The sequence below is a fragment of the Vanessa tameamea genome, chromosome Z (assembly GCF_037043105.1).
Source record: "Vanessa tameamea isolate UH-Manoa-2023 chromosome Z, ilVanTame1 primary haplotype, whole genome shotgun sequence".
In the NCBI taxonomy this organism is placed as follows: domain Eukaryota; kingdom Metazoa; phylum Arthropoda; class Insecta; order Lepidoptera; family Nymphalidae; genus Vanessa; species Vanessa tameamea.
In genome coordinates, this window is record NC_087341.1 from 2,381,981 (window position 1) to 2,398,076 (window position 16,096).

A 16,096-nucleotide genomic window follows, 5' to 3' on the forward strand; every position below is an offset into this window, starting at 1 on the left:
CTTTAGTCCTTTGTGCCCGAAACGCCGGGCGTTGGCGTTATACAAATAAATTCTTCAAAGACAATACTCGGATCTCATTGTCTCCACTCGTGAGTGAGGGCGTTTTCTGTCTAAAGGATCGGAATTACAATTTAGCGTAGAAATCTTGTCTATATAATTTAAATATTCTGTACCGTTTTTAATATTTGATGATTTTCTGTATATCTCAATTATCAAATGTGATAACCAGTTACTTTCAAACGACTTACTAATTTAATTTAATTAAAAAGTAGGTCTTTACTTATTATTTCTCTTTACATTATATAAAACTTCTGCTTTTTCCTTATGCGACCCAGCATTGTTATATTTCGGTTGGTTTCTTACCTATGGAATTACCAATTTTTAATACTGGCTTGTATGAAGATCAATATTTAACGTTTTAACAAATAAAATTAACGATCGAATGAACGATTATAAAACAAAATGTGTATTGGACCGAGTACGCATGTGAACGCTCGATGCATTTTTGGTTTGATCGATCTCGGTTTTAAAATTTCGTGCCCAACAAGAAAAAATAACTCAATTCTACCAGATTGGAATGATAATACATCTCGAAAAGTGCCAATCGAAGCTTACGTTAACCTGTTGAATGGGTGCACGAATGAGGGGATTCTGAATTGTATTATCATTTGTTACGAAGTATGTATCTCGTATCACAATAGAAACGTCATAATGCGCCTAACACAAGTTTTAGTTGTTAACAATTTAACAGCTTAATACATTTTGAAAGATGGTATGTGGTCAAATTTAAATATCGACTTACCATCAAGCTGTTATCCAATTCCATCTTAGCAGCTAAGTTGTGATAACGTGGTCAATTATCTTATCAATTTCAACGGGGATGGAGATGACACGAAGGACATAGATCGGTACCGTCGAGGTTAATACTTCTATTAAATTGTAAAGACAAATATAATTTAATTAAATAAAATTAATTTTGAAATTATAAAATACAATCGAGTGAATGAATTAATTTATTTATACAAACACAGTCACACCCCATTAAGTAAGGATTCTAACGATACCTCATACAACACAAATCTGTTCAAGAGTTTAAAAGACGATAGAATAAAGAAACTTTCATTCATACATGAACCCTGAAAACATTACACCCATTTGTTGGGATGTAGTGCAAAAATTATATGATTCTTCACTTCAGTTAATACATATAATCTGCTGGTTTTATTTCAATGTCAACTTGACGTCTGTTTGGCTAAATAAATGATTCGTAGTAATTTATAAATTCTACTGTAATCTCCGTCTACTACATAAACAGTCAAGTACCAGTGCCAACTGATTTAAGATATTCTTCGTATTTATATGGTTAATCACAAATGTTTATCTATAAATAGATATAATTATATAATATACAAATGTATAAATTACACAATTATACTATAATTTTATGTATCGATGTGAATTATTTACGAAAAAATATCGATTATATTATTGGAAATTCCATATTGTCAATGTTATTGAATGTGTAGAAACACATTCGCTAAAGGCGGCCGCATTTATTAATGTAATGTAAACGAAAAATGTAATATTGAGACTAACACGAGTGCCTTTGGCGCTATACCCTAGTAAACTTATAGCCTAATATTTTACTGTACTATACAGTACTATATGTGTGGAGGCCTACTTTTAATGACATATTCCAAGGCGCTTCTTTTAATATTGGAATTGAGTGCCTGATTAGCACTACATGAAAAGAATATTTTTATAAAACATTTTATTTTCATCTATAATTATAATGTTCGTTGACTGCTACCAACATTGCATTAATTGCAATGAATTTGACATTCGTTAATCAATCGGAAGAAAATATTTAAGCCCACGCAATAGCAGATTTTCACGACAACTTTGAATCATAACCATAATCATTGAGAGCGATCACGAATTGGTATTTAATCAATAATTATATTATGATATCAATTTAATCCATTACATAAGAATCTGACGCCACTAACATAAAATAAATTTAATGAAAGCCAAATATTTCCGGTACTAAAATCTATTCTTGACCAACAATATTCTGGAAAAATTATGAAGCTTATATTTTTATATAAAAATAAACAAACTAACAGTTGATGAATAATAAAAAATGCGAATACACCATACGTATTATTCAATAATTTATTAAGGAAGTCAGTTGACGTCATATCAACATGATTGTGTGTAATAACCTTAATTACTATTCGCATAGCTACGAATCGAAAATCGATCACGAACTATCAACGTTGAGGTCACAACTGACAACAACTGCTCTGCAACTGATAAGTCGTTATGAAACAGACTCTTTTGACAAGCCACGTTTTAATTAATGTGTTTGTTTGGATGTTTGTTGCTTAGAAATAGTAGGTATCCACTCATCATATATTCAACCGCCAAAAAGTAGTACTCGGTATTGATGTGTTCCGGTTTGAAGGGTGAGTTTGTGTTAACTGCGGGAAATAACCTCTCAGCTCTCAAAGATTGGTGACGCGTTAGAATTGTCCATACCATTGTCAAAGGACAGCAATGTCAACTTTAAAAAAATAATGTCATGGCATGCGTGAATAAGGAAGGATACGAAATAGGATATTTTAAATAAAAAAAAAAACCATGCTTAAACTAAGTGAGTTTGTCATAAATATTTCTTTTAGTTAGTCAAAATAATACTATAAAAGTTCATAAAATATACCTACTATGCAATTAAATATTAAGACTTATACCTACAATAACCTGACGATACAGCTTCAGGAGAGTCTTTGTGAAAAATATAATAACGCTTTCAAAACAGGCTCTACGGATCCATTTGTCGAGCGTAAGCCTTGTACAAAACATGATATAGAAGTCGAGGGTGGACCGATCAAGTCTGAGAGAACAAAAGAGTAGTTATATACTTTAAGCAAAAAAACGGCCTTTTTTTCAATTTTAGAACACCAACAGAATAACTTCATCATTGTCACTACGTCATGTCCAGAGAGACGAGGCCAAATTAACTAGAACTTAAAAAACACGGGTCGTATACAAATTATCCCTTACTAGCACATAGTATCAGAGCAGACGGTATAGATAAATTGAGAACCTTCTATCTATGAAACTGTAATTAACTGTACTGTGATTTTAATACCATATTTTTAAATAAATATATATTTCATGCTCGTCTTAATATGTGTTCTGGCAATGCGTGCCATAACAGGACAGCTTGCATGCCGAAGGAAGTTTTGTATGAATTTGTACTGTACAATACGTTGTTTAATAAAATAGGCAAGGGGGCGGGCAACTAGGCCACCTGATGGTAAGTGGTCACCACCACACACAGACATTGGCGTCGTAAGAAATTTTAATTATTCTTACCGTTTTTTATTTTAAATTTATTTCAATTTTTTAGCGGTGTCCCAAGGATAAATCAAATGTCTTCGCGCGCTATGGAATTTACGCAGTTAGTAACATCAAAAGACAGCACGCGATGAATTGTGAAGGAAAAGGAAAGTAGGAATTAGAGAGAATAATTCCTCAGAGCACTCACCGTGATACAGTCTATAAGCGCTCAGTGCCACTATCTCTCGACAGTAGTTGTAAAGGTTTGAGGTTGACTGTGACCTAATATTTACATCATCAATAATTTGGATCGCACATTGCTGCAACAAATCCAAGGCTTCCACTAAGCAGAGTCATACCAAAGGGGCGAGTAATATTCAATGCAAGACCGCACCTGGACATGCGTTTTGAACAAGAGGAGCAGTTGTTATGGCGTATAAATGCCGCACCTTGTTCAGGACCCTGAGTATTTGTGAGGCCGTTTTGATAAAAATCTCGATATAATCCCTATGCAATGAGTCCTATCGAGTTTAACAACAATATCCCCCGCCTCTCCTCAATCTCAGCTCGCCCGTATACTGCGTGTCCGTCGTTCAACCCATGCACTACTACAGCTTCACCCAAGTGTGTTATGTTCGCTCGAAAATCGTATATTAATTAAACTGTGATCTTCTAGGTAATGGATCAGTAGATCACTAGGTAAGAGTAACTAAGTAAGTCGCAGATGTCCGACGTATACCTTAAAACATTAAGGGTATGTAGAATTTGATGTTATTAGCCCAAAAGGGTACTATAATCTTTGTTCAGGACGTACACCACCTGAGCCCCTGCTCAGCCCAGGCTGTCTTCCCAGGCTCTGGGGAAATTTTCCACTCGTCACTATTCGAGACAAGCGGAGCAGGCGTCATAAGGCAATCACACAACCACAAAAAAACAAAAAGATTATAACACATTGTACATAACTTTATATCCAAGAATAAAATACGTACCTATTAACTGAGGGATATACGACAAGATCAGGGATATCTGCAGAAAGAAACGGTACTCGCACTGCGGCGTGTGCTATGAAATTGTGGCTGTGTCACACGAACATGTAAAATATAGACGATAACAAATACCTCAGCGCTCTGTTCATGGAAACGCTATGAAAATGGCAGAGACGGAAATCATGGAAGCACTTTAATTAATTCGATATATGTTTATTTATACGATCTATTAATACGATATTCTATGTTGAAAATAGAGATTTTGGTTTAATATACTCGAAAATTACAATTTCCCTAGGCATTATTCTTATCTTAAATTAGAATGTAAATTTATGTTTTTTAAATCGATTTTCAATTGTGTTTGACAATGACGTAAAAATCTCATGTATAAATACGATTTACATAAATCTTCAATCTAATCTTAATTATTATGAATCCATTAATTTATATTAGTAGTTAGATGTTATAGTTTTGGAAGATCATTCAAACAGTGATAAATTATATTAATAAACTGATTGAATTGAAAAATAAAATCGATTTTGCGTTATAAATTTATAGGCGCTTATGTCAGCCATCAACGTTTTCACGTCGTACGTTGGACTAAAACATTCATCAGGCTAATTACAGAGTTCGTGACACGAAGCAATACTCGTACCTACTTTTAATGATTATAAAATATTTTGTACGTGTATTTTTTTAAATGGATATTTATTTGTGAACCGTCCGTGTCTGGTGGGATTTTTTAATAATGTTTTGTTTTATAATTCTCAACCATTCGTTACGAATTGGTTGCATTAAGTCTGATAAAGACTTTTTACAATGTTTTATAGTGTTATTTGTAGTGTCCGACCGAACTTTCGACTTCGAATTCGGCCACCTTCAATACCTGGACACAGACGTTAAAAGTCACTTAGTAGTTTTAGAAAAAAAAGCGACATTTTTTGTTAAAAAAATTACAACTTACTTTAATTAAATTTAAACTAACTTCATAAATGTGATTAATTTATTTTGTTTTTCCTATATTGTATTATGATTATATAATATAAAAATTAGTTTCCACGTTACAATTTGTTAACGTCGTTTATTTTTATCATTGTAATTATGTATATATATATAATTGCATGTTACGAAGTCTACTTTTAATATTGTAAAATATAAATGTGTGTGTATCATAATATACACACACATTTATATTTAATTGAATAATAAGTAAAATAAATTTCCCAGCAGTGGGTTAGCGACAGGCGATTTCTTTCTTTCGTTTTATATAGTATTTATACATTTTTATAAAAATAAATTATTGACGAATTAATTTAAGCTTTTTGTTTAAGTGTCTAAGTAAGTATATTGACAACATTGTCTTACTTTTACATAATATAGTTTCACTTATTTAAGTGTCAAATTCATTATAACACGTCTTAAAAGTCTATCTAGAATACTAAAGGTTTGCAAGTATCGATTCATAGAGTAAGTAGAAATTGCAAAGATAGAACTGTTCTTAAGTTAGAAACACTCTTTCAACTTAAAATCATAAACTAGAAACATTGTGCAAGTATAAAGGAAACTCGTATGACTTGAAATTCTTTCAATTTTTATAAGTCAGCTCAAAGCTGATTGGAGCAATTGCATCAAATACAATTAGTATGTTTTTAATAAAATATTATGGTGTTATAGCGAATTAATTGTCTTAATATGTTTTGGATTTTGATATCACATATAATCCAGTTATTCGAATCGAATTGATTGATCGAAGAAAATTGAAAATTTACGCCATTTTCAACTTTAACGAAATAAAAATAAGTATCTATTTAAAATGACACATTTTTCATACTTGATTTTATAGGGTTTTTTACACGTTTTGAGACATTCTGTATACTAGCTCTACAGCTTATTTTTTATGTAAATAATTAATCAATAGAGCAGATCACGCGCCATCTGTATTTTGATGGTACAATGCCGAAATCTTACACAATACCAATAATTTATGGACAAATAACGGGCATTTAAAATTCCAAATAAAACAGCGAATTGTTTAGATATGTTTAAATGATATACGACTCAATATAAATACACGTATAGTTTGAAAATAATGACGTCATTTGTTATAAAAATGTTTTACATAATTATTAACGTAGCCTTAATTATATAAAAAATAAAAATAGTTTCTGTACAAATATGCGGCGTGGAATGGTGGCAAGAATGCTAGCAGCATTTCCCCTTTGTATCGCAATTCCGATTCTCTGGGCAACAAAATGAACCAGCCCTCTTGACAGTGGAGACAATAAGGCGAGGTGCTATGCTTTGTATGAAGGTTTTTGCACTTCTACTCCAAGGTCCAAGTGTATCAACTGCAGACAGAACCAAGACATAACTTGGAATAGCGAGAAATATTACGAATTTATAATGTTATAATCAAGTTATTATATCGTAATGATGTTTCTTCTCCTTTTCTTCTTCTTCTTCTTTCTAAATTTTCTATTATTTCCTTTATTATTTGATATATTTTTATTAATTCTTTCATTCTAGTTCTCGCAAAATTTTACGTTTATTTTTATTATACAATTATTGTGAACTACCATAAAGTATGAATCAATATGAGGGAACGATTGACAGAACTCTGTTTTATTTTCGTAGTTAACTCCGCAGCTTACGAATAGACGTGGATTTTAACACTGTACTGCTAGTACTTAATTAATTTATAATAGTATGAGATTATAAAGATTGTACCTATATAGATTTTAATACAAAAGAACTCAATACGAGACTAGATGCATACTTACATCGTCAATGCTTCAATGATTATTATTTCACCGTCGTCTCTGGGCGGTGGTGACCGTTTACTATCAGGTGGCCCATGTGCTCGTCCGCTTACATATAACACAAAAATTAATATGCCACCAACCTTGGGAACTGATATGTTGCGTCCCTATTGCCTGTAGGTACACTGGCTCAATGACCCTTCGAACTGGAACAACACAATAGTTTAAGTATCGCTCGGCAGTAGTATAAACATAAGATGAAAGTGTGGTAGCTACCTAGGCGGGTTTGCACGGAGCCCTATCGCCAAGTAAACCTTATAACACTGGTTACAAGTGTTTCGCCCATCTAATGATATTTTAAATCTTATTAGCTAATGACCGAATTCGCGGCATCACTCGCGTGCAATTCAGCTTGTGACGAAAATGATTCAAGAACAATCCATACACATACAACAACTCATTTACAAATGTGTCCTCTTAAATGGTTAAAAATGTAGCAATTATCCGTCCTTAGAGTTCGAGTTCGCTTCGTACCAAAATGTATAATATAATTCATCAACGTTGGTCCTAATTACATTGTCAATATACTATTGAATTGAGATTGTGAACGTACGTGATAATATTTCATAATCATTGCCTTTATGTAGAATACATTAGTATCTAAGTTTACACTCTGAACTAAGCCCAGCAGCAATACCTACACAATAGATGAAGTTTCATTATTAATGTTCCAGCGTTGAATCTATTTAACTACTTGCATTATGTGAGATCTGAAACCAGTGAGAGAACCTGAATCTTAATCAAAAATTGCGGGTTCAATCCAGAGATGACCTCTCTGCCTTTTTACGTGCTTCAATGGTTTTTATAATTATTTATCACGTGGTACTTCTTCCCTAATGACGGGGCTTTAGCTTATTACAAGCTGTTACTTTTATTTAACAGTGATAAAGAACGCCAAGAGAAAGCCAGCATGTGACAAAAACCTGCCCGTGTGTATCCCATAAAACGCATTAGAGAACTAATGAAATAAGGTTAAAATCGTCTCCTATAAAAAAAGAGAGCCTTTACCTTTTGGTCATTTATAAGCTTTACATTTTTTATTTAATATGTCTTATGACTATTATATCATACAGTGCCATAGTAGGATTGCTCCTTTATAGTGGAATAAGACCTAATGTAACATAGCTATGGGTAGGCGATGAGCCAAAAACAATGAGCCGAAATCACTAGTAATAACAAGATGAAATAAATTTGAATTCCACCAAACTTCAGCGTCATTATTTTCAATCGGAATCAACAAATATAAAATAAAGTTAGCGAATACTTAGTCAATAAAATGTTCTCTATTCTGATAACATTGTCCTAAACCGATGCGTATTTTATTCGCTTTACGTCGCTTTGATATTTCAGTCGCCAATATGGAATGGACTGATGGACTTTCATTATTAAATTTCGTACTCAAAGTTTGGAATATTTTATCGTCAGCTTTACATTATCACTTATTGCGTGAATTAGATTTTCAGTGAACTACAGAAGATTATTATTCAGATCATTCATCAGATAGATATTCTACCGCCAAATAACAGTACTCTGTATTGTTGTGTTCCGGTTAGAAGGGTGGGTGAGCCAGTGTAATCACAGGCACAAGGGACATAACATCTTAGTTCCCAATATTGGTGGCGCATAGGTGATCTAAGGAATGGTTAATATTTCTTACAGCGCCTTTGTCTATGGGCGGTGGTGACCACTTACCATCAGGTGGCCCATATGCTCTACCGCCAATCAATGCCATAAAAAAAAAAAACAATGGACGACAACCTTTTAGGTATCATGGATCAATGAATTTCGCAATTTCTTTGCAGACTACAAATATAAAATATTAAATAGCTTAATTCCGTTGGGATTACCGCTGCCATCGTTCATACAATGCTATCACATATGCACAGACTTGTTTAAAGGGCTCCGAGTAATGCGATAAGGGATCATAACATCAAAATGACAGGACCATTGTGGTTTTCGAGTGACTAACTAGAACCGGGAGTTGTGTTACATATTTGATCATAGATATATTATATTCAATAATGTATTAGAATTACAAATTAACTGAACGATTTCTAACTCGTAAAATGGCATAGACAGAAAATTAATTGATGATACAATAAATAAAATAGAAGAAAATAAATAACTAGTAAATAATAAAATGTCTAATAATCATATAGTTTATACAAATTAATAGTAGTTATCGATTCACCATCCAAACTAGTTGCTTAATTAATTAAAGTACTAATAATTTAATAAATAATTGTGTTAAGTAGTTGGTAATGTTCTTTACTGAAATTGATTACATTTTTTTAAAGTTTAAATTTTAGTCTGAAAATCTGCACGTCTTACATAAAAATCTAACATATCCGTTTCCAACTCACATTGGAATAGCCGACTGGTATAAACTATAAACTCATCAGAGGAAGGGAAACATTTGATTAACAAGGTAACGTAGAAAAGCTTTTATTATTTTAAAAAACTTCTTATTAAAGAACAATAACATCGTTTGTTTTAATTCTTACTACTACTTAAACCAACTAAGGTTTTACGAGGTAGCATAGTTTGGTAACAAAACGAAAACTTGAATTAAAATATTTATCTGAATATTTTTAATACTTTAAATGTAATATTTCCTTTATCTATTTAGCACGTTTAGTATGAATATATACTATTAAGTAGATAGAGAAGTAGGTGAAATCGTTAAGAATTATGTAAGCACTCTTTTATGGTAAAAGTAATTCGATACTTATCTCTTTTCGCGTGTATCTAAGTTTGTTGCTCACATTATAAAACTAAAGGTAAGGCACCGCTCGGAACATTTACTTAAGCGATAAATACGAATACAAATCAAAATTGTTGACATATTAAAAAGAGTGTTCTTTTTTTAAATTTGTCAATAATTAATCATTAAAGTGGCACTTGACATGTTGCCATATGGGGAATGGGGAACCGGAAATTTATATTTTGATTTGTATTCGCTTTAGTGCTTCACTATAACGATGCGAGCGCTCCATCTGTCTTTTGTTGCTTGTTGAATGCGAAATATTCTACAAATGTTACGTATCATGTATAATTAAGTTATTAGATATTTCATTATTGATACGGACACTATTTATTTTAAATTTGTCTGTTGTCTCAACAATGGTTCCTAGGCCGTTCAGTCAAAAAGTATTTATTATTTATTTAACTGTCATTAATAAAAATAAAAACTAAAGTAGACATTCCCTAGATTAATTTTCTTTCGATAAAATATTTTATAGTATACAACACTGGTCTTATTAGGGCTCTGACAAATCACAGATACATGGCTATCATAGTGCAAATGATTTTGTTATTAATCTATATATGTATAATAAAATTGCAGTGTCTGTTTGTAATATTAAAATAACCGCTTTATACTAAATACATATGTATGTAAACACGGTACATGTACCAAAATAACATTTTTTCAATTTTTGACTGTCTGTCTGTTTGTTCCGGCTAATCTCTGGAACAGCTGGACCGATTTTGACGGGACTTTCATTGCAGATAGCTGATGTAATAAGAAGTAACTTAGGCTACAAGAATAACATTTTTTTTTAATTCAAACGCGTATGAAGTCGCGGGCACAGCTAGTACAACATATGATAGAAATATGAAATGTAAGTGAAACAGAGATAGAAGATGATTGGCGCAAAATAACAAAAAAAAAATTGGCTATTTAATTGTAAGTTATAAATTCACGCTGTATAGTTGCCAGTTTATATAACATACTTACGATTAAATCGTTCATGTGAATCAATGTCAGTCGATCTACTGCTAAACTGAATGCCATTTAAATCACATAATCTGATTATCGATGAACTTGGTTCGCATTTGAGGCACATTTCGCTTTCGAATTATCTATCACTTAAATTATTTTACTATACGAATATAGTACAGCGTGTCTGTATTGCAAATGTATTAAAATGTATTCATAGTAATCTTGAAGAGGCAAATAGCATTAAAATGTCTCTGTGTGTCTCTGTGTGTGTGTTTTTTTTTATGTTATAGGAGGCAAAAGAGCAGGAGGCTCACCTGATGGAAAGTGATTACCACCTCCCATGAACATCTTCAACACCGGGGATTTTGCAGGTGCGTTGACGGCCTTTAAGGAATGCGTACGCTCCTTTCTTGAAGGTTCCCAAGTCGTATCTTTTCGGAAAAACCGAGTGTGTGAACTCTCTTAATTATGATGAACGATGGTAAAATAAATAATAAAGAATTTGAATAGTTTTAATCGAGTTGCAATAAATTAAAAATGAATACTAGAGGAATGCCTACACGTTCGATGCGAGAACTAAGAGCAACTATCGTAATGCAACTCATACCCGGCGGTTCGCCCGCTCGGTATGCTAGCTAAGTTTGCAGCGCCCGACAGCTTTTAATTCGTATCCACAATAGTCAGTAACAATGTCTCGTAACTTCAGACGAGAGTGTTAGCTTCATATATTATATAACGCCGTATATATTTTAAAAACGATGTTCAACATTAACTTCTGTGTGACTAAATCTTGTGAATAGTTAGTTTAACTGAAGATAACGGGTTTCAATTATTACTGCTTTTTCGTGTTCTTAATTTGTATTTAGAATTATGTATCTCGTGGTCAGCGTTAAAGGAAAACATTGTAAGGAAACCATGTATCGGATGTTAACCATTATAGCAGCAAAGTTTAATAAGAATCGAAAACTTCTGGAGAGTAGCCTTTAGCCCAGCTTTGGGATATTTACAGACTTTCTATGTAAAGCAATTATTAATATATTTTACGCAACACAATTTACCTTAGCGTCTCTACATAAATTTATGTTTTGAAATTTGTTAAAATATATTATATTACAATTGGAAAACGTGTATCGTATATATTTTTAAATAAAAACAAAAATACCAAACTATGGTTTAGAATATTCCATTGTTTCATTTCCAAGAGTCTTATACAATATGTGTAATGTATTACGCCATCGCCAGGTCAGCATTCCCATGAGACTTGAAAATAACATTTGCGCGGTATGAAACATTGGACAGATTTAAGAAAACAAGGGCACAGTGGTAACTTTAATAACAATTCAGCTTCATAAAGACTAAAAAATATATACATAGATATATTACATTTTAATTTCATCGTATAATATTAAATCGACTATTTTTCGTCTCGGCTAATAACAAAAACTTTCGACTAACCTTTGGACAAGAGCCACAAGTGGCACATACAGTGAGAAGGTTCTTCGCCTTACAATAATACCTTAACCACCGTTAGCTCGTGTAAACAACCTTTAACAAGGTTTTTATGTTACACGCTTTCTCATAGCTTTACTTGTACGATTTTGTTTACTTACTGAATTTACTCAAGAAAGTGAGTAAACAAAATCTAGGAAGTCAACTTTAACCTTCTTTTAATTCTCGAAACGATTTGAAACGGAAAATTATAGTAAGAGTATTTGGATGTGAGTTAATATTTAAAATGGAGTTGGGAACTGGATGTATTTAAACTTTCAATGTTTAGTGTAGTATGTTTACCCCTCTTTGAGCTTGGTTTGTTCAAATAAATTCCAGATACCAAATTAAGAAAGACGTGCCTTTTACTATTTTTATCTATGATTTACTTTTATCAAATGTGAAGAAAATTAAATCCAGCTTGATCCGTCCAAAAAGATATCAAGATGAATAAAATGAAAATAGTCCAAGAGACAGTCACAAAACCATATAATTATTTATTATTATCTTCACAACAGACAAAGGGCTGGTGTCACGCCTTAATAGTAATGATCGATAGATAACTTTTGAAGTATTTAAATAAAAAACTTTTTCGATAATGTTATGGATAGTGCTCATCACTATCCATCCTTATGTCATTACTAACCATTCTTATCTTTAAATAGTTAACTCATCGTTAGCAAGTCCGAACCTTGCTCTGCGAAATGGCGTCACGTCGAAAGTGGGAACGCTATCAAGCCTTTTTTTTTCGCGCTTGAAAATGCGTTACGCGCTTCCCCCACGTGATTTGAAGTGTGTGACTCGCCGGAGCTCTGGACGCCGAGTGCGCCCAGGTACACCGGAATACTTACTAAAAACCAGCGGTACCATCTCCGTCTTTTCGGCGGGCGCCACGGGATCGCTTAAGCATGTTACCGTGACGCCCTGACGGTCGGACCGCCTATGCGGGCCTCCAACACCTAGAGGGGGGTGCTCGGGGTAACGCTATCAAGCCTGGGCTAACGCATCAGTACACTCCCCATTTCGTTAGTCATAATCCGTGGGACGGAAAATCTGACACGACCAGAAAAAGGTTAGGCGCAGGACCTTTACGAGAAAAACCCAATAACTTTTTATCGGCCTGACCTGGGTTTTGAACCCAGGATCCAGACCTCAGAATCTGTGCCTTATATCTAGTGACTAAACCAGAGAGGCGGGCTGGTATAGTAACGTCAATGCGTCGTGTGAGGTTTGAATATATTTTTATAAAAAAAATTAGGCCGCATTCCCGGTATTAGCTTGTAACTATACAATACAATATACAAAATAATATAATATTTATCATCCATAAAGACTTCTTGTAAATTTCTATTTCAGGCAGTTCTCGTAATTAAGACGCCTTGACGCATTGCAGATCATTTTCCAATAACAATATTTCTTCAAACACTCCTGCAATTGTTACAATTGCAGAAATAAATGTATTGAATAACACGAAATAAAAAATTAGAAAAGAGAAATTTCTTTTTAAAATAAAATGAAGAAAAGAAGGAACTGGTATAGTACGAAGGTATATATATATATTTATGATATAGGTAGGCGGATGGGCCACCTGATACTAAATGGTCACAATCACCCATAGACAATGGCGCTGTAAGAAATAATAACCATACCTTACATCACCAATACGCCACCACCTTGGGAACTAAGATGTTATGTCCCTTGTGCCTGTAGTTACGCTGGCTCACTCATTCTTCAAACTGGAACACAATAATACTGAGTGCTTCTGTTTGTCGGTAGAAGAATAGAATCGATCAGTGGGTATCAAGCCACCATTTTGAATTGTAAGTTATATAAAAACTATACCTTTTTATGTCACCTACAAATTGCATTGACAGTGTTAATAGTTATAGCCTACTAAAATGTGATATTAGAAACATCAATAGGAATAAAGCATATACTCGTATCTGGACGTACTCATCTTACAGTCGAACTAAAATACTCAATAGTGTCCATTAGATATTTAATCAATCTGGCATTAGTACAGTCTTTGGATAAAGATTTATCCAGATCGATTTTACGGAAGAGACGGTAATACGTGGTCAATCAATTTATTTCAGTAAGCACGTAGTTCTAAACCTTGTTCGAGGGAAAGAGTTGATAGAATTTTACAAATAAAATCTTTACCTCAAATAATATATTGTACATATTTTTTTTATTTTTTTTTTGAAAATATTAAATAAAAACTGTCAACTAAACTAATACATTTTTAACTATTTAAATGAAAAAAATTTGTCATTTCTAAGTTTTTCCCCTCAATGTTATAAAATCTTTAAACTTCCTCAATAAAGAAGTTTCGAAACGAACTGATAGTTTCTGAGATTAACGCGTACAAACTCTACACTTTAATATTCTTATAAATCACTATTAACCCGTCCAGGTCTCGCACGAATAGAAAATAGATATTTAATAAAAAATCGTACAAACGATTTCGTAACTGTAAGCTTTGGATATCATAGTTAAATCATCTCAAATAAAACGAAATATTTGCCACTAATTCAATTAACTACTTCTCAAACGAAAGACTTAGAATAATAATTGTTAATAAGATAAGAATATAAAAATATATTTTATAAATTGGATCAGTTCTTATCAGTAAGATTCCAGTTCGTATTGAAGCCGTGGAATAATGAAAATCGACTTACTGTAATATGGTATTTTTATTATTTTTATGAATATAGTTATATAGCTTCCTCAGTTTGGTATATCTCTGTATTGTATTTTTCTCTTGTTTTTTAAACATGTAACTTAAAGGTAATAATAGGTTTAACAAATATAATCATTGATTGAGAAGTCACTGTCCGTAAGATATGAGATCTCCTTGTTTAGGGGTACAGGGCCTTATATTTACCATATCCTAAACACACAAAAACATTAAAATATTATTACTCAATATCGTATGTCACTTTCATACGTTTCACGTTCGAGTTCGCAATGAGTATCGAATTTGATTTTACATGACAGCTCTAAGCGGTTCTGTGATATTGAATTACATTAAAAGGAAAGTTAGGAACTTAAACGTTTCTAATGTATTTCTTACATATGATTTTATAATGTCGTCTTTATGTTTTGGTATGAGTTCGGTTTTAGTTCCATTAACGTGCAAAATCTTCATGTTGACTTTGATTTTTGTTAATATTTATTTTATTTGGATATGCTTTTTTCTTGGTTTTTTTTTTACGACTTATTTATTGATTCAGAAATGTGTCAGTTGTTTGGATGTGTTACCGAACTTTCACAAGCTTCACAAGCTTCACAAGCTTGTTGAAGTTAGTAACGTTTATTAAGTTAGTTTCTATGAGAACTTTCTACAACTTAAGTAGATATTCTATTCTGTCGTTAAAATTATGTAAATTATGCATCTTGTAAAATCGCTTATTCAACGCTTGATATATTTATAATAATACACCTTATCTACTAATATTTAAAAAAATAGTATTCGTATTAGTGATTTTCTTTCTGATATCATTGAACGAAATAATATGACTATTTTGTATATCTCTGTAGGACGATTAGGATCGTTAGCTTATAATAAATCTAGGGTATAATCCGTCCCGATTTATTATATTATTATGAAATGTATTTCTTACAAATAAATAAAATAGTACTTTAACTCTAACTATAACCGAATATAATTAAATAAATATACTCTATGTGTGAACTCATATCTGCTGTAGTCAAGAAAAAATATACTGACA